The sequence below is a fragment of the Podarcis vaucheri genome (assembly GCF_965113315.1).
Source record: "Podarcis vaucheri genome assembly, chromosome: 13".
In the NCBI taxonomy this organism is placed as follows: domain Eukaryota; kingdom Metazoa; phylum Chordata; class Lepidosauria; order Squamata; family Lacertidae; genus Podarcis; species Podarcis vaucheri.
Genome location: NC_138751.1, coordinates 21,190,053 through 21,208,830, shown reverse-complemented (window position 1 = coordinate 21,208,830; position 18,778 = coordinate 21,190,053). Strand labels below are relative to the sequence as shown.

At 41.4% G+C, this 18,778-nt stretch overlaps 2 long non-coding RNA genes across 5 annotated transcripts in view; one reads left to right on the top strand and one right to left on the bottom strand.

Annotated features, from left to right (window-relative positions):
* The window catches only part of LOC309517722, a 129,375-nt gene extending 111,795 nt beyond the window's left edge, over positions 1 to 17,580 (bottom strand). For all 4 annotated transcript variants that reach the window (XR_014213231.1, XR_014213232.1, XR_014213233.1 and 1 more), the window contains exon 1: positions 16,840 to 17,580. This is a non-coding gene — a long non-coding RNA (uncharacterized lncRNA). The remainder of the gene's footprint in view (positions 1 to 16,839) is intronic.
* Positions 21 to 15,985, top strand: LOC309517728. The gene is made up of 2 exons (XR_014213240.1): positions 21 to 10,863; positions 10,895 to 15,985. It is a non-coding gene; the product is annotated as an uncharacterized lncRNA (long non-coding RNA).
* Positions 17,581 to 18,778: the final 1,198 nt, after the last annotated feature.

Below are 18,778 nucleotides of genomic sequence, written 5' to 3'. Positions count from 1 at the left end.
CCCATCCCTTCCATCCTATAGAGACGCACCAGGGATGCTTGGGGTTAGCTTGTATGTTCGTTTATTTTTTAAAAAATATATAGAGAAGAAAAAGAAAAAAAATAAGGTAATGCCAAAAAAAAGGAAAAAGAAAACAAAGGCGGTCAAATGCATTGGAACAAGTATAACACAGGAGGCATCTCACAGGTGGTGTTGCACTAAAGTTTGCACTTTCTGGAGTGTCCATGAGAATCCCGAGGCCTGAAGCCTTCTGTTCCCGTGGCTATGGATCAAGAGTGGGGCTTAAATAATTTACCGGCGGGAGGGTGAATGCGGGGGGCTGGCTTGCTCAGAAAATCCAAATACTCCAAAGAGGAGGAGGTCACCGAGAGATGGACACTGCAGGAAAGGGGCTCTGGCCCTCCTCTCTGGGTTGCCTGCATTTCTCCCCCTCTTCAACCTCACTAGAGTGCACGATTTTTCTCTGGCCCTGGCTTTGCGCTTTATTTCTCTCCCTTTAGTGCTCTTCCCCTTTTCATCATCTTACTCAGGACTGCAATGAGCCATAGAGCTTAGTGACAAACTTCCTTGGACTTCTCTCTCTCTCTCTCTCTCTCTCTCTCTCTCTCTCTAACACTGTAATCAGTTTTCAGTCTACCCATCTCCATAAAACATCTTTCCAAGTGTCAAAACTATCCACACTTTAGATATCCATCCAGTCTCTCTCTCTCTCTCTCTGTCTCTTTCTCTCTCCCTCCTTACTTACTGAGCAATTCTGGTTCTTTGAACACATGGACACTCCACCGTCTCCCTGGAGAAGGCCACCCCACCCATCTGCCTTTGGCCTTCTATTATCTTTCCTTGGAATTGTTCTCTTTTGTGCATGGATCTTCCATCAATCACAAGCAATAAGGTCAAGTGCTCCCTTCTGCCTGATGCATGATAATGACTTTCCTATGATGTAGATATTCCAAGAACACTCAAGTTCCTACAGATGAAGGAGCTGAGGGCAGGCATGGAAACCAGAATGTGGTTGGGGAGCAGGAAATTCCAGGATTTGACTGGGTCTGAAGGAGAAAGCTTAAGAGACCCAGCCTTCTTCCTTCATGTCTCCCCGCCCCACTTCTCTTCTGTTCCTTTTTTCGTTTTCCGCACACAGAAAAAAAACGATAATGGAGCACTCCTTGTTAAGGTGAGTGCTTTCACTGTGATTTTTTTTCCTGATTCCATCCGAAGCTGGGATGGAGTGGCGCTTTGATCTGATTGCAAAAAAAAAAAGGAGCGGGGAGAAATAAAGAGACTCAACAACAACAAAAATGAAATGCAGGAAAACAAAAATAAACCTATTTTTCAGCAGATATATATATATATAGAACAACAGGATCAGAACATTTGTTGGCGACCATGTGTGGGGAAATATTTCACCTGTAAGCTTCTCCTGGAGCAACAGAATATGGGGACACATTATTTAGCAGCAGAGTACGGGACATATTATTTTTCAAAGCATTGCTGCTGAGACAGACAAAATAAAAGCTTAAGGAATAGTGTCGCCGAGCTAAACTATTTAGAATCTGCATTTTCCAAGCCAGCATGTATTTGCATGTGATACTGTAAGCGACAATATTTAATGTTATATGCAAAAACAAAAGAAAAAACAACAACACAAAAAAAGAACAACTACAACAAGAGAGAGAGGTATACTTTCCTTCTGGACTTGCAATGCCCTGCAACAATAACAATCACCAAATTTAGCCAGTGCCCACTCCCCTGACCTGTTCCCATCCCGCAAGGGGGTTGGAGGCACCACACATTGTAGGAGCCTGATGTATCCTAAAGGGCTTTTTCCTTCCCTGGGTGTGGGATTATTGATGGCTGTAAGATGCCGGCAAGGAGAGTTCTCTGTCACAGAGCAGAATTCAAAAGCCTCATGTTTGTAAGAAAATGTTTATAAATCTGAAACAATGCAAGAGGGAGTAGAATGTTGTGCACACTGTCAACTCATATAAGTAAGCCCCAGAGGAAAAGACAGGACGCAGCAAGGCTGGCGTTTTATTATGTGAGTGTTCAGAGAGTTGGCCCAGCAGGACTGCAAAAAGCAGTGGTTTTGAAGGGTGGCCAAGCTGAAAACAGGAAGTGAGAGATGCTCTGATGTGTTGCAAACTCCATACATAGAGGCATTCTCTGTAGCTGATGTATTTTGGTGAAAGAATTCTATTTTGTCAGTGGGGTATAATACAGAGTGGTATGTTCCCTTTGTAGATGTTCTGGAAGATGGGAATCTTCAGTGCCTCAGCTACCATTAAAAACCGGTTCCCCAAGCAATTAGCAGTTGTAAAAGAGAAAAACAAACAAACAGCAAAGCACCACTGCTTGTTTGAAAAGTATAGGACCAATCTGACTGAATATTTTTTTAGGTGTGTTAAGATTTGCAAATTTGCACAGCTCCAGTTTTTCCAATTAATGCACTTTTGAAAAATGTAAAACTATGTTTTGTAAGAGGCTTAGGAAACGAAGAGTGAACTGTTGGAAGATGTCTCCTTACAGTTTTTAAAGAGAATTCCTCAACTTGGAAGTAGTTCTGGATCTTGACTGAGCCAGTGATGGAGGCAGGATGACCCCTGTGGCAGCCAAAATATTTTATGTGTGGTCTGAAAGTGAGCTTAATAGGGGAGGATTCTGTCCTCAACCTTGTTGCTTGTTCCATAAGCAGTCTTAAAAGTCGCTCTCTAGGAACGAATATTATGCGTAGCTGAAGTGATTGGTATCCCATAGTTCAATGCTGTTCCTCTTGGTTCTTGTTGGCAGGCCTTGCATTCACAGGGTAAAGACATTCATATCCTTGATGGCTGATGTGTGATAGCCAGAGTTGCACAAAAACAAGCTATCTTGTGGTTATGAAATGGCAGCTGGTAGGCACTGGCCAAACTGATTTATACGTTAACCATTATTTACTTCATGTAAAGCCTGTGCTAAATGCATCACATCTTCATCAGCATCTGATTAGCCTTATGGAGTACAGAGCTGGTCTATTAAATGTTGACCTTAAAGGTCATAGATACCTTGTTGTCATTAAACTTATCAACACCAGTAGCTGCATATCATTGTGGTGGCCAAGTGATCAGCTCTCAGAGAGCTTAGAAACCTTTCCCCTTCCACCACTACACATTTGATAAAACATGTTTATTTGTTTATTTAAAATATTTCTGTCCCAACTTTCTATCTATCCCAACAGGATGCCATGGCAGCTAACAAAAGTTACAGTACCATTGTAAAAATTCAAGAGCAAGATATATTAAAAGAACATGTAGTTCATTTCTCTTATGCTAACCAGACAGGAGCAAACTCATTTAGTTCAGACAGTGGGTGCTTAACCCATAGTCTGTGTCAAGCTATCCATAGTAAACAGTTACCAGTTCTTGACCAGTTGAAGAAGCTACCTACCATTCACATTTAAGAGATAAAATGACAAATACTCTTCTCTTATGCCTTCTATACTTTGGTTCTCATAACTAGTAGAAGTTCAAAATCTCCTCTTACTCTTCATTGTAACAGTATAAGTAGCCTGCTTTTTGTAGTTTAAGCTTATTACTCAAAGCATTTGGTCTGCTGTTGCCAAAGCTACATTTGTACCCATAAAGACTTTAGAAACCTTTGTGTTAAATGAGGAGCAATAAGACAAGCTAAAAGCAAACAGAAGAAGGTAACAGCATGTCTATTGAGAGAAGGACAGTGGAGACAAGTCTTCATTCAGACAATCATATCTCAGCCAGATAAATCAAAATATGAATGAGGCTTGTGTCTGCACATGCAACCCCTTCCTCCATTCTCAGAGTATTGTAGTTGAACTTGGAAGCCTTCAATTATTAACTGTATTTTTCCATTTCATTTGAACCAAGACACTATCATTATCATGTTCAGGACAGGGCAGGACCTTAAGTCGCCTTCAAACCATGGTTTAAGATCCTGGCTTGTTCCAAGCCTAGTGACCATAGTTTCCCAGTTTAGATGAAGTAGGAAATTGTGGTTAATTCACAATTTCATGGCTTATTGTGGCACACCAACAGTGCAAGAACAGAGGCAAAATGCTTGTGTACATCTTGGCTTATTTAGCAGAGATATGATTGTTCAAAGTCAGCACTGGCTATTTTATTAGACTTTTGTCTGCTGCATTGTACCCAGTTGTAACATTTTTTCACAGTCCAAATTGATCAAAGGAGTAATCTCATGTGAAAGTAACTTCTTTTTAATGCCCATAAAATAGCTCTCTTATAGATATAACCAAGGGGCTTCTGGGACTGATTTGAGGGTGTGGGAAGTCAGCCAACCTGAGAATCAATGACAGTCATGTGAATGAACCAGTTCCCCATTATTCTTAACTTGGAAAATCAGGTTTGTTCTGTGGTTAGTTAAAAAAAAAACCAGGACCAAACTATGCTTTAAAATCCTGGTTTATTAACTACCTGTTAGTTAGGCAAAATCACAGATTCCCAAATTTGGAAATAATGGGGAACTGTAACTAGTTCAAAAGTGGAAGTTTTTATCTTCTTTTTGTGCATGCAGAAAATGAAGAGAGGGGAGGACTGGGTGTGCTAGCTTGAGCTTTGTGCAGGCTTGCTCTCATAACAACAAGCCATTGTTTGCTATCACACCTAAATCGGACATGGGAATGCATTTATGACAAATTATATCAGTTTATACCAATTAAACTCTATAGCTCACAGGCACAAAAACTCTTTCCTGGGAATTGCAGTTGATTGTAAGGTTATTGGAAATTCTGTGTTAAGAGATCCTTATAAATCTTCCTCCATCTCTCAGTGCTATTGTCCCTAGGTTTCTTGGGGATTATGAACAAATATTAAACCAGTTCAGGTCTGTTGGGTGAATGCTTAGTTTGTTTTGTTTTGTTTTAACATTTCAGCCTTGATAATCCAGCTAAAGATAATCTGAATTTAGGTTAACATAGTTGAAACATCAGTAAATAAAATATAAGAAAACAATAATATGAAATATAACCCCAACAACAGCAGATTAAACACTTCAGTATAAAAACCGAAAGCCTGTTGAACTAAAACTGTCTTCACTGCCCATCTGGAGGCTAATAAAGATGGAGCTGAGCTGTCTTTCCTTGGGAAGAGTACACTCCAGAGTCCTTGTATTACAGCAGAGAAGACCTTGCTCATTGTGTCCACCTGCTGCACATCCAACAGTATGCCCCATAATTCAGAATGGCCATTGGGCACCTGCTATTTCTTATATGTGTGTGTGTTTGATTTCCAGACCCCCTAAGGCAGCTACTAATTTATAAAACTCAATATATCACTGAAGTCAGAAACATATCAAAATTCCATAAAGCAGCAGAGTCTGTTTAAACAGCCTTGCATAATAACCTTTAAAATATTTAAAAACATTTCTAGCCAAGATAAATCCAATTTAAAATATCAGTACTCAATATCTGTCAAAAGGAAACAACCTAAAGCAAATTGGTCTTTGGAACCCATTTGAAGGCATCCCACAAACATTGGGGCCACAACAAAAGAGGCACTAACCCTCATGCCACCAACCTAATCAATCTCACTGACCAGGAGGGCCTCTGTAAATTACGGTAATCTCAGAGTTTGTATAGGTGAAAGTGCTAATTCACATAACTGGGCCCCAAACCATTACAGCTTTAATGGTCAGTATCAAGTCTGAATGAATTTAACCAGCCCAAAGTCAATTCAAAGAGCCTTCCCAGTTGAAGGATGGATAAAAGCATTGTTAGATGCAACCAAAACTTTGCCACACATTGTTTACATGTTTCTAACACGCACCCTGAAATACATACTCTTAGCTTGTTTCTTATAATCTATTATGTTTGCAAAAGGATTTCAGGGCAAATGACAAAACACAGCATAACATCCATTAGTCGGCTGATTTTAATGGTATTCACAGAGATTCTAGTTGTCCTTAATATTAGGGTCTTGTTGTGTCGAATACGTTCATTATGTGCTAGCCTAGGGATTATTTACTTCCTCATAGCTAATTTAGGTTACAATTGTTCCTTTGGTCTAGTTAAGAGTGGAAGTTCTGTTGAAATCAGTGGGGCTATATTCCTACTAAATGCATTTCAGGATTAGAGCCGTGTTTTGTAGTTTGCGTAAACATCTCCTGATCTTGCTAACTATGCTCTCTCATCTTCATCAGCATGTGATTGGCTTCTCAGCATCACATGCTACTGAAATCATTCCATCGGTAGAATGCTGCCATGATACTAGCAAATGCCGGCAGTGACATATAAGGCCTAGTTTACATCAAGGTGGTCAATCTGTATCTGCGCTGTACCAGTTAAGATTGCAAATTGGGGCTTCCTTGAATTAATGCCACATACAACAAAATAAATAAATCCAATAGCATAGAAAATTAGATGTCAAGGAAATGGGTTCTTCTAGCCATATAGGTCCTTGATGCTAGTTACATTAATGTGTGCAGCATTATTATTATTTTAGAGACGACCATTGAATTATGTGTCCCATTCCCTGCAGTCCAGAATGCTACAACCATTGTGAGAACTACCCACCAGATGTTCATAGAGGCAGTAATTCAAAGGACCATTTTTCTCAATGATCTTTCAAATCTCATAATTCTACTACCCTGGTTAGCAACTAGGTAGGACTACTTTAGGAAGGGAATAAGGAGTGTTGGGCCAATGCTTACATTCCTTAAAAGTGGTCTGTGAGCATGTTCTGTTACACCAATGCCACTTTCTTTACACATTTTATGACTTTAGGTTGCCTCTGTTCATCCTTCAGGGGGCTGGACTTAACCCAGAAATGTCCAGTTACTGACCCCTGTTCTTTGTTTTCATCTAATTCTTACTGAGAAAGGAGCCTTGAGTCCAATAACAGGACCTTGGTTAGCTGAACCCTAGGGTTGCCATATTTCAAAAAGTGAAAACCTGGACACAAAAGTTGAGCTATTTTAAAGGAAATTTGCCAAAATCTACATTTCTGACAAGGGTTGCCATACATCTGGATTTTCCCTGACATTTGAGCAATTTCTGCCCAGACACTGTTTCCGATGGCCGAATACCGACTATGTCCAAGAAATTCCAGAGGTATGGCAGCCCTACTGAATCCTAACCTCTGAACTTGAGGACTTTGTGGCCTGTATTCTTTAATGCAGTCTGTTCTTTAATGCAGAATAGTAAAACCCAGTGTTATTGAAAGTACACATATTGGCCTGTAGGGTTGTGTGTGATTAACTATTTCACTCTGATTATTCCCCCCCCCCCGCCCATTTTCTTAAGAGCTACCACTCCCTATTTGGAAACCTATCCATCTCACATACTATGCAAACATTTCCCCTGCTTCTGCGGAGGCACATACATCCCACTCCTCCCCAAGAATCCTATCTAACCTCAACCTGTAACCCCCCCTCCCCAGATAGTGGAAGCTCTTTATGCAACGATTCCTATGCAAAAATAAATAATAAATAAATAGCTGGCTAGATTCAGGAGAGTGATTAGGAGCCCCTCTCCTCTGGCAAATTTGGGAGAGGGGTTAATTAATGCAAGCTCCTGTCTAAAATAAAATCCCCTTTGCGGTGCATTTTCCTCCTGCCCACTTCCGGGCTGGGAAAATGGGGGGCAGTTTGTTAAGTTGGTCATATTGACCAAGATTTCCCTTTAAAGGACACACAGAGTCCCATATAAGTTGATTTAATAAATGTCCAGGTGTGTAACTGAGATAATGGGGTGGGGAGGCATTTGAGGGAAGGGGTGTGTTGACTAAGGCCGCAATCCTGTGGATTCTTACTAGGGAGTAGGGCCCATTAAACACAATGAGATTTCTAAGTAAACATACTTCGGACCCTACTATACAAGTCTGCTCCCCTATGATTTGGTGCCCTGTGCCACTCTACAATATTGATACCCTAAAACATAACTAAGCAAACAACAAGCCAGTGTGCTTTCTAACCTGCAGGTGCTCCTGCAGCGGACGGCCTTCTTTTACATCATGATAACTATAGATTCTCTAGAAATGACTCCCCACCACCACTTTAAAAGTTATATATGTAGGAGAGGAATGGGACTGGTTAGCCTTGGGACTTCTGTGTGTGTTGCATTTCTGCACTTTAAATCCTGCTTCCCACTCACCTATCAGGGTTAATGGGCAATTTCCTTTCACAACATTTTCATTTGTATGGTTTGGTTTGGTTTGGTTTGGTTTGGTTTGGTTTGGCTGGTTTGTTGGAGCTGATCTTCATGTTCATGAAGTACAGCTCTCCTGGACTATACCACTTCAGAATACAGTGGGGGTTTTTCAGGGGGGGGGCGGGTCACAGTTTGCATAGGCTCATAAACAGCCACTGATTCATCTGGGATGAGTACAATTGTCTCCAGGTGAGCAGTGGGGGAGGAAATTTCTGCAAACTGGATTGAAATAGGTTCTTTGCTTTTTCAGTCTGTAGATGGCTTACATGACTATGCATGAACATGACTGCTAATATTTATTTGTTGATAGTAAACATTGTGGAGTTGGTTTGCCAGTTTGAATGCTCCCCCATTTAAAAAAAATTGTATCTGTAGAAAACTAACATGTTAAGGAGAAGACGAGCCTAGAATCAGCAACATGCTAGCTTTCTGTGGATAATTTATATTTTGTTTTATTTATACCAGTCAAGCATTCTGAAGTAGTACAAGCCATCCTGCATCCTGAAATGGTGGAGTCCCATTAGTGCTGTCCCACACATGTTTTGCAAATTGGTTCTGAATGCAGAGACTGAGATAATGTTGTAACAGCATCTCTACCCAAAAGTACCACAGACCCCACCTAGTAATATTGTCACTTTATTTGTATGTTCTCCTTTTGCTCTAGTTTTCGGGTATTTTCTTCCCTGCCCAGATGAAGAAACATAATTTTTCTATGAAAAAAATTGTAACAGCAACATCAATGTTGCTCTCACATTCAGTATGTTAATTTTAGTAGAATCGTCTTCTCTTTTTTAGTATTTCTTTAGAAAGCATTTGACACTTACATGGCAATAGAAATATGTTTTTTGCAGCTTCAAAATATCTTGATTTCTTTTCAATTTAAATAATTTTGGTTTCTAAATTTATTTTGTGCAATACAGGGCTCATCCAGACTTCTGTTTGCCCCACTGCTTTCCCCTGGGGAAACCCAGGCCTAGTACTTGATCTTTAGCACTCAGTTTGAGCATCTTTCTGGGCGGCAGAAGACAAGCAGAAGTGTGGATGAGCCCATAGTTGAGTTGCCAAAAAAACAACCCCTGCATTTTTAGGGGGAAAATGATTCATGCATTTGAGTTGCCAAAAAAATGAAGCAAAGAATGTGGTTTTTTAATATAAAATATATATTCCAGAACAGGGGGGAAATTAATAAAAAATAAAATGTGACCCCTTTTTGTAAGAAACCTGGGGAAATGCTAGTTGTCATTGATATTTTCCACATGCAGAATGCTACCAGCTCTCATTTTTGCTTCAAAAACCAAAATATGTATGCAGTTTTTCAATTTTTTGACATTTCTGACCCCCCCCACTTCTCCAAAGCAGAACAAAACAGTTAAATTAAAGCAAGTTTAAAGTGTTTACACCTCCCCTGAGATTTTCGGGGGGAGGGGGAATAAGTTATGATTTAAGAAATAATTTTTTAATTTGAGACATGTTGTGTTTTATTTTCAGTGTGCAAGAAGAGATGAAGAATGTTGTTTTATAAACTTGCACATAAAATATTCATAAATATGGAGGGTTGGAAATTTTAAAATTTGAAGAGCGTCATGGGTTTTGAACAAGCTTCTACTATTAAAAAAAAATAATCTGATTTGTTTTGGTTTTCATCCAAGCCAGACTGAGATGTTGTATAGAAGAGTATTGATGAAGAGCAGTCTAGTGGGGGCCGAGTTGTGAAGGAACCATCTGGCATCTGCTTAGGGTAGCATGCAGCCCATAACTGAAAATGTCCAGCTCAACAAAGACTATGGGGTTAATGGTGTCTTACATCAGTATTTCACCTGCATACCCTGGTGTTTAACTGGGTACAGAAAGTGCACTTGTGGTAGTTGTTTGCTGAGCGTTCTTTGTGTATGGTTGCCCGCAGGGCTTCTTTTGGCCAGAGCTCAGAAACTTTCCAGAGCACAGCTTTGGAACACAAAAATCAGTAACACTTCTGAGGATGCACGGAGTGCCTTTCCTTCACTACTAACTACAATCCATCTCCAATAATCTGGGAGCTTCTGAGTCAGAGGGTGAGGCTTCTGAGAAGGCTTGTGCCCTGGCACATCTTTTTTTAGGAGCTTATTTTAGAAAGCTTGCATGACAAATCTGTAGGTTGGTACAATGTGTATCAAGGTGAGAGTGCTTGTAGGGAGAGGGTGTCCTTCATGAAATCTATGAGCCCCACTCGCTGACTCAACTTTAGCCAAAACATGCCCCACAGTTATTGTAAAAGGTAAGGAGCCAGGTCCCCAACCTCCCTGTAATTCAAGCACTGTGTAGCCAAACAAACAGGAGAGACACAGTCTAAAGGCCTAAGGAAGACTTCATATGTTAACAGAGAAGTGAAGCGCGAAAACTCTCTGAGAATCATCCTCTGCTCTCCACATGTTTTATTCCAAAGTCCTAGCCAGAAGTATGGGAGCTTTGGATGATGAATTGGCAAGGGAAAGGCACCCTGTACATGTTCAGAGGAATTATTCGCTTCAACCAGTACCTGCAGTAGAAAAAACCCCACACATTTCCAGCTAGGGCATTATAGGAGAGGAGTGAATCCCAAGGCCAGATCTCCAGCTCAAGGTGAACAGGCTCAAGCACTAATGTGAATGTGAGTAAATGTCCCCAGGGAGTGCATGCGGTGGTTGTGAGTCAGTCTGAGGTGGTTCTAAGTTTGTGTGTTGTTGGCCCAAAGATGGATGCTAACAGCTGCCCACTAAGAGTGTGCAAGAATAAGTATGATGTATTTGCATTGTATGGTCATAAGGTAGAAACAGCCCAGGACTTGGGTGTCTGAAGCAGAAAATCCAAATGGTTCCTTCACCCAATGATTGTGAAAATAGTAAAATAAATAATTGACAACATATTGGTATTTATCTATGTGCCAGAATGTGTTGACTGCCTTGTCCTACGGGTGATAGTTAGAAGCAGGCCTTGTAGCGATGAAGCATAAAACTGACCATGAATGATGACTGAAATTTCTCATGCAAATCTCTGCATTTGATCGAATATGGGCATTAGTGGAATAGTCCATTTGATCTTTTAGCCATTAGTGTAGGAGTAGTTTGTATTTATGTCACTCTTTAGAAGGAAAGTAGTCTTTCAAGTCTTCAATGGCTTGAATAGACCACATCTATCCAATTTGATGGATTAAGTTCACCCAGTAGCTGGAAACAGTTCTGATCAAAGGTGGGCTGTTTTTATTCAACATCCTTTAGCTCTGCCAAACTATGCCCTGCGTCTGTGTGCCTGTGCAACTGTCTGGGTGTGTCTGCTACAAGACAATCTCTCCTTACCTTTGCTAAGCTGGATACCTGCATCTAGGTGCATCCCCAAGGTGGGTGGTGGGAGGGGGGAAATATACATGGATAAAACCCTGATTCATTCTGGAGGTACAGGGGACAGAGTGCCCTATTCTCTTGCAAATGGTAGGGGTGATTGAGGCCTTGGAAGGGGAGGGGAGAGTAGACAGCAGGTGCTTGAGTGGGGCTCCTACCTTTCAGCACTGCTTTTCCCCAATGCTGGATTAAATTGGGAGCAAGGGTGAGACATGGAGGAAAGACGGGTGATTTCAGACTCAGGTTGGGTGTGGGCGGGGGGAGTGGAAGTGTGGTTTTGCCCCATGTTGGTGGGGGTGTGGCTTATGGGGGGGAAGGTTGATTATGTTTGGCAGAGGATGGTGCCAAAAGAGGGGAAGGAGGGGTGGGCTCAGGGATGGTGGGGGAGGGACACAGAGCTATTTTTTCAAGCAGATGTAATATAATAATTATAATAATAAAATTTAGAAAGTGATGCTATTTTTTCACAAATCCCTCTTTTTCCCTCTTCCAGTTGCCACAGCAACATTTTTAAAAGTCCTGTACTGGAGGCATAAGGATTTCCCACGGGGCCAATCGAGGGAGAGAGGACCACTGAAAATGTAGGGGGTGAAGGAAGAGTATTATTTTGCCAAAAATAATAATATGTAAGAGAAAGATTTCTTTGTGGTTTTCAAAGCGTTCTTCTCCCAAATGTGAGTGATCTTTCTTCTGCTCACACTGAGCAAAAATATTAAATCATGTCAATTGCTCAAGAGGAACAAAACAAACAAACTTTTATAAAAAAAAAATAGCCACCCAAAACTTTTCACTCTCTGAAAATGTGCAATTTGACTTAAAAAAAAAAAAACTTTATCTATGCTCAATCCCAAAACTGAAACTTTAATATGGAATGCTATATTTTAATGCCTTGAAACTTGAAATTATTTTTTACTACTTTGTCATTATAAGTGACCAAAAAAAAAAAACTAGACCAAAAAAATAATAATTAAAATCCTAAACATTAAGTTTTCAGGAATTTCAGTGTTTTAAAAAAACAACCAACAACATTTCTTTGATCATTCCAAAAAGAAATTCGACAGGAAAATTTCAAACAGTTCAAGAGAGAATTGTAAAATGTGGGGGAGATGAACATTTCTCTGACACACACAACAGAAATGCCAGGGTCTTTATTCTACCCGACACCCCGTGGTATTTCCTTCCTTCACATGCAATTCATGTGCCAAAATGTTTTGAATTCTCAAATGAATGTTGAACTGTTAAGTGTTGGGAGGCATTTGGTGGGGCTGGAGGGTCAATGGGGACAACATACACACTTGTATTAATGTACCGAACCCCTTATCCCTTCTGTCTTTGTTTCATTCTTTATTTCTTCATGCTTCTCCACCTCCCGCACAGCCTCATTCTTCCTTCATTCTAGAGGAGCTGCCCTATTAGACTGTTGCAGCAAAACCAAACCAACCAAGAGTCTTGTTGTGGCACCTTAAAAACTCACTATAAGTTCGCTATAAATTCATATCTTTAGTTTCAGTAATCCCAATTAACTGTCATGGGTTTCCCCCAAAATAATCCCAAGAAATTTTAGCTTGGTGAGACTATTCCACCCGACTCTTGTACTTTCATTACTACAATTTCCCAAGACAGAGGGGAAGATTATTAAACTAGTTTCTGTCTTTGGTGTAGATAAGAGCTAACAAATTTATTGTGATGGATGCTTTCTAATTAAACAGGGCGGTCGCCTGTACAAGTTCCTGCTGCAATAAAATGTTGTCTTTAAGGTGTCACAAGAATAAGATTCTTTGTTATTATTTTGCTAGGTCACACGGCCTCCTTATTGTCCTCTTGACAGGAAATTATTTCTAAGAATTTAAATTTTGCTCATTCATTCCATTCACATCCAAACCATTCTCGTTTCCAACGAAATAAGCAAACTATGTTCTCTTTCCACTCCCTCCCCGCACTCCAGTTTGCCTTTCAAAGGACTTGAAGATGAAAATACGAGACAAGAACACAGGCTTAAAAAAAAAACACACCACAAGTGCGGAACTGGTGACTCTTGCCTCTGTCCAGCTCTGGGCACTGGTATATGTGGAAGGAAACAGACTGTTCCACATATAAGTATTCCTAGCTAGATGGGCACCTGCATGTGCAACTAAGTGTTCCACGTGCAGTTCTGTCCTCGGATCTGGTAGGAGAACCTCTTTTAAAAAGCTAACATCCCAATGATTGGCTGCTTTGGAGGGGCCGAATGGATTCACTTACCCTTTCATGCCAAATAGCAAATTTGTAGGGTTTCTTGATCTGTTTTTAAGAGCTGAATGTGCACAGCCCCATCTCTGCACATGCTCCAGGGGATCCCACAAAACAACTTCTGGCAAAATGCATCAAGAGTTTGCAATCCTGTGTGTGCACAGAAATTGTGTCTGTGTATATACATATGCACACAGACGTACACAAGCATAGGGCAAAGTTTCTGCACACGCATACATAATAAAATAATAAATAGTAATAATAAAAGAATACAGTTGCAGTTTGCATGGATAATCTCTCTCTCTCTCTCTCTCTCTCTCTCTCTCACACACACACACACACACACACACCAAAAAAAAAAAAAAAAACAGTACTAGAGACCCATGTGAGAAAGCATCCCCTGTTTTCCAGAAAGGCAACAATCACATTGGCAGTGAGCACATAAGCATAGGTAATAACTTCCACACAACCATTTCTCCAAATACACATACATTCCAAAAGATGTGCACACCATCAGAAAACAAAAGTGGTTTGCATACACATCGTGACTCACCAAAGCTATCAGCATATGGGACCCCTCCAGAAATTCTTTTTATTGCTCATTCATGACAATTTGTGCCCCTGATGCTATTAAGGCAGTCACACGTGATCCCGCTTCCAATATTGTTTGTCCCGACAAAGATTTTGTGTGCAGTCACACTGCTTCATTTCCAAGCAGTGCATAGCTTATAACTTCCTCCTGAAATCCCATAGCTTTCTATACCCCAAGCGTTCTGGGGTATAGAAACAAAAGCTGAGTTTTGTCTCAGCTTTGTTGCATGATTGCCCTTTTAGCCAGCAATAATGTGGTAACATTGGGGAAGCATTGCAGAGCAAACTAAAGCAGAATAAACCTACCACTAATGCACTATTGTGTCAAGAACATGTTGCAGAACATACCCACAATAAGAAACAACCATCTGGAGGGTCCCTATATGTCATATATAGCAGCCCAAACCAATTTAACTGCTATTATAGCTGCTCCCAAAATTCCCGGGTGGATACTTTTTGATGTTCACAGTTTGACCTTCTCAATAGGGTTTCCATCTTTTTCAGCTACTCTCTCTAGCTGTGCCCTAAACAATAGCTTGATCAGCAACTGGCAGGCAGCAGGGTGGCCACATGTCAGACTTTACAGAAAACATTCCTCTATTTGGAGGGATGTCTAGTCCTAGTTCAAAGCTTTAAAAAAATCCGAATAAGGAAAGCAGCAGGGGCCTTGAAGTGGCTGGTCAATTTTTAACACCTGGACAGAAAACTCAGCAGGCACATGGGTCATGGTCTTCCTAATTTTGGTGAGATATGTTGTATTTAGATTTAAGTTATAGTAAGTATTTCTAAATTTGCATCTATATGTCTAAAGTAGCAGTTTTAAATTTAAGCAAACCTATGCCCCTTTTGTCCTCTGTTTTGGACAACGTATAAGGGCCCACCCTAGCAAGCAATAACATTTATGTCCATAATTACCAGTGCCAACTGAAAATTTGGAAACCCTACTTACTTAGCTGCTGTTAAAAAATCACTTGTTGAAGGAAAGGGTTTTTTTTAAAAGAAACAACTAATTTGCATTTGCAGTGTAATAAATGTATTGTCTAGAGATGACCTGCATAAACTGGTTTCTCTGCCATGGCTTCCCACACTGTCAGCTGAGTAGAGTAAGAAGAGGCCAAAGCTCTCTTAACAGAAATAAAAAAATAGTAGCCTCTGCAAAGTACAGTTCTCTGAGGTCCATGGAAGAAGCCATGGTCATTAAACTGATTTATTACTGGTTTAGGTTGTAATACAGATGTGTCCCCTAGGGATATACTTGAAGAAACATTCATGACTGGGTAATCCACACTCAGTATTCACACACTGGGCAACACACAGAAGTGTGTAGCCCATGCATTTACGCACAAACCAGCACATCTATGCAAAGCATGGGCTGATGGCGCTCACACTTGCCCACCTAATTCTGACTCACATTCTCAGGGCATATCCACTCTATAATTTTTTTTAATCAGTTATAACAAAGATTCAGATGTCATGGCAACCCCAAACGAATTCTGGGAACCGTAGTTTGGTGAGGGTGCCGAGACTTCTTTGTTAGAGATCCCTAGCTCCCCACGTAAAACTCCAGTTCTCAGGGTCCCCTGGGGAGAGGCAGGTGTTGATAATGCTCACGCTCAACACAGATATAAAGAAAGCATATATATACATGTACACCCACAGTCAGAGAGTAGCAGGACCCCACAATATGCAAACCATCTAGCCGGACATGTGCACCACATCACCACGGACATGTGCACCACATCACCACAACCTCATCAGTCCCACACTTTGCAGCTGTTTCTTGTGGGCCAGTGAGTTCTCCCATTGCTGGGCTGGGCTACGGGGAGAGAAAGGCAGCCATTTTGGACTGCAATACAAGGAGGCAACGTTGCTCCTCTTTCAGAGACTTTTATGCTGCTCCCTCCATCGCACACATGCTCTCCCTTGTGGAAGAGCTACCGCCAGGTCAATCTCATACAGAAAGCAATAAACCAGCCCCCATTGCCAGCCTGTCCCAATAAGGGAGAGGCTCTCTGTACACAGCAATGCACTCTCACACTCTGCCTTGTGGCGACAGGACAGCACGGGGCATCAATTGCATCACATCACCCTCTCTCCAAAGCCAGCCAGTTTGACAAAGCCCCTTTCATCCTTCTCACCTATGCCCTTTTCTCCTTCCATTGTGGCTTAGACTCAACTATCCCTTATCATTCTAGCTATTCCTTCTCAGTCACAGCCAGCAAGCCCCTATTTTCTCTTTCCACTCATCCAGTCCAACACATACCCTTCCATCAGTTTACCCAGCCAATTGTCCATGGCCCACATATTTTCCCATCCACCTTTCTAGTTTCCTTCACATTTCTCCCCCCAAGTCAATCCAGCTCAAACATCACATTAAATCAGAATGTATTTCATCAGTAATTTCACCAAAATATGTAGGAAAGCCAGAGACCTAAGTTGCTGGCAATCTCCCATATTTTATCCATCCATGCCGCATGGGTTCTTAAAGTGACTCACCAATTCTTCTGTCTTTATGAAGTCGTGCACATCATATTCTCCAAGGCTGATCCATCCTCATAACAGATTTGTACGTAATCTTGGTGATACTGGCTCCAGTTTGCACCATGGCTACGGTTTGCATCCACTCCGTCATAATCTATTCATGGTTTCTGTTGGTGAACATCATTGGTCCATCGTCATTAAACATTTGTCCATTTTCCCTTCCACCCATTTTTCACCTCTCTAGTCCTCTTTCATTAACTTCTTCACATGCACCCTGATGCCTCATTTGTCTTGTACTGCAATTTGCCCAAGAGAGGGAGGGATTAACCAGTGAAATAGAAGGAGCAACTGGGCCAGACTGGTTTTGGTTGCTCACTACCACCCACCCTTGCATCCTTCCATTAACATTCAACTCTGGTGCTACAAGGGACTCCTGGATAAGGGTTTGGGCCTGTGTTCCCCTGAAAACTCTGTTAAGACCTGGCCCTGCCTCCCATCCCTTTGCATCTCCCCTTGATGGCGATAGAGAGAGAGGTGCATCTCACCTTTTTCCCATTCACAGTGATCTTTTTATTTCTTCTCATTTTACATTTCATCCACTCTGCTTCCCCACCAACACTCCATCCTCCACCCCAACCCTTATCGTCCCCTGGTCTTTGGTCTCTGGGACATTATACTGTCTGCATGAGCTGACATGCCGAGGTTACAGCATGTAATAAAATTATTTCCTTTTCATTTAAAACTTTCAAAAAAAACAAAAAACCAACAACCTGCATCCAGACTATTATTCACAGGTGGAAAGAGGGTTGGAGGGAGGGACACGGAAGAAGGAAAGCCGGCTTGATGGTGAAACCTGTACTATTTCCTCTTTGTTCCTCTGTTGGGCAGAGAAGACAAGATGGCAGCACCATAGGTAAACATCACCCTAGAATACCAGCACCATCTAGGGGATTCTTCCCTAATCAGCAGAGGAAGAAGATTAACACACGTAGTATCTGCAACAGATGGCAGCTGGTTGTGGTGTCTGACCTGGAAGAGGATCGCAGGCTACAGGAAGTGTCCCCTTGCCTGCCCTTTGCTTTGATGTCTTAAGGTCTTTCCAGATCAGAGGCTGGTGTGGGAGTGGGAAGCACCTGCTATTAAGTGCTAAATAAAACAATAGACCCAGCACCTATGGCACTACATCAGTCCCCACACCTCGTTGCTGTGGAAGATAGGCATTCCATTGCAGGGGATCAAGAGTGTGTGACCTCTTAAAAAGGGGGTGGGACTGGTTAGACTGGGAAATAATGACTGGCCAAAAAACACCCTTCATGGTTGTTTGGGGCATCATCATTGGGGATTTGAACCTAGGACTCTGGGCCAACACTTCACAGGTTCCTATTACTGCTGCAGCTGTGGCAGGGGGCTGCATCTTCCCTTCAACACAGCCTTGCAGACTGAGTGCAGAGAAAATGTGATTTTTCACATTTCACATTCACATAGCAATGCACTGGTTGAGGTTATTTCTAATGTGAAGAAGTTGGAGGGTCATGGATAACTGTTCCACAATTCCTCTGCAAAATCACCACCACCAAGGAATACCCTTATCACCCAACAAAGAAATGATTCACACATACAACCAAACAAACAAACCACAGCTTGGCTCTACATGAACAAGCCTAGCAGCACTCAAGTTTATGTGCTCCCTCCTTCCCTCTCACACATACCAGCTCCTTTCTTGATCTGTCCAAACCATTAAACACTGGTTTCTGATCCTGTTTCACAGGGAAAATACAAACCATATTTTGCCAGTTCAGGCAAACCAGCCAACAATGGTTTGCCATAAACCAATGAAGAAGTAGGTGGGGATGCCACCTCTTAAAGATATATTTGCCTTTTTCTGTGATTGGTTTTGACTGCATTGCAATTTTCCAAAGCAATCTTACTGCTCTTGAGGAGTTGGGCTCTGTTT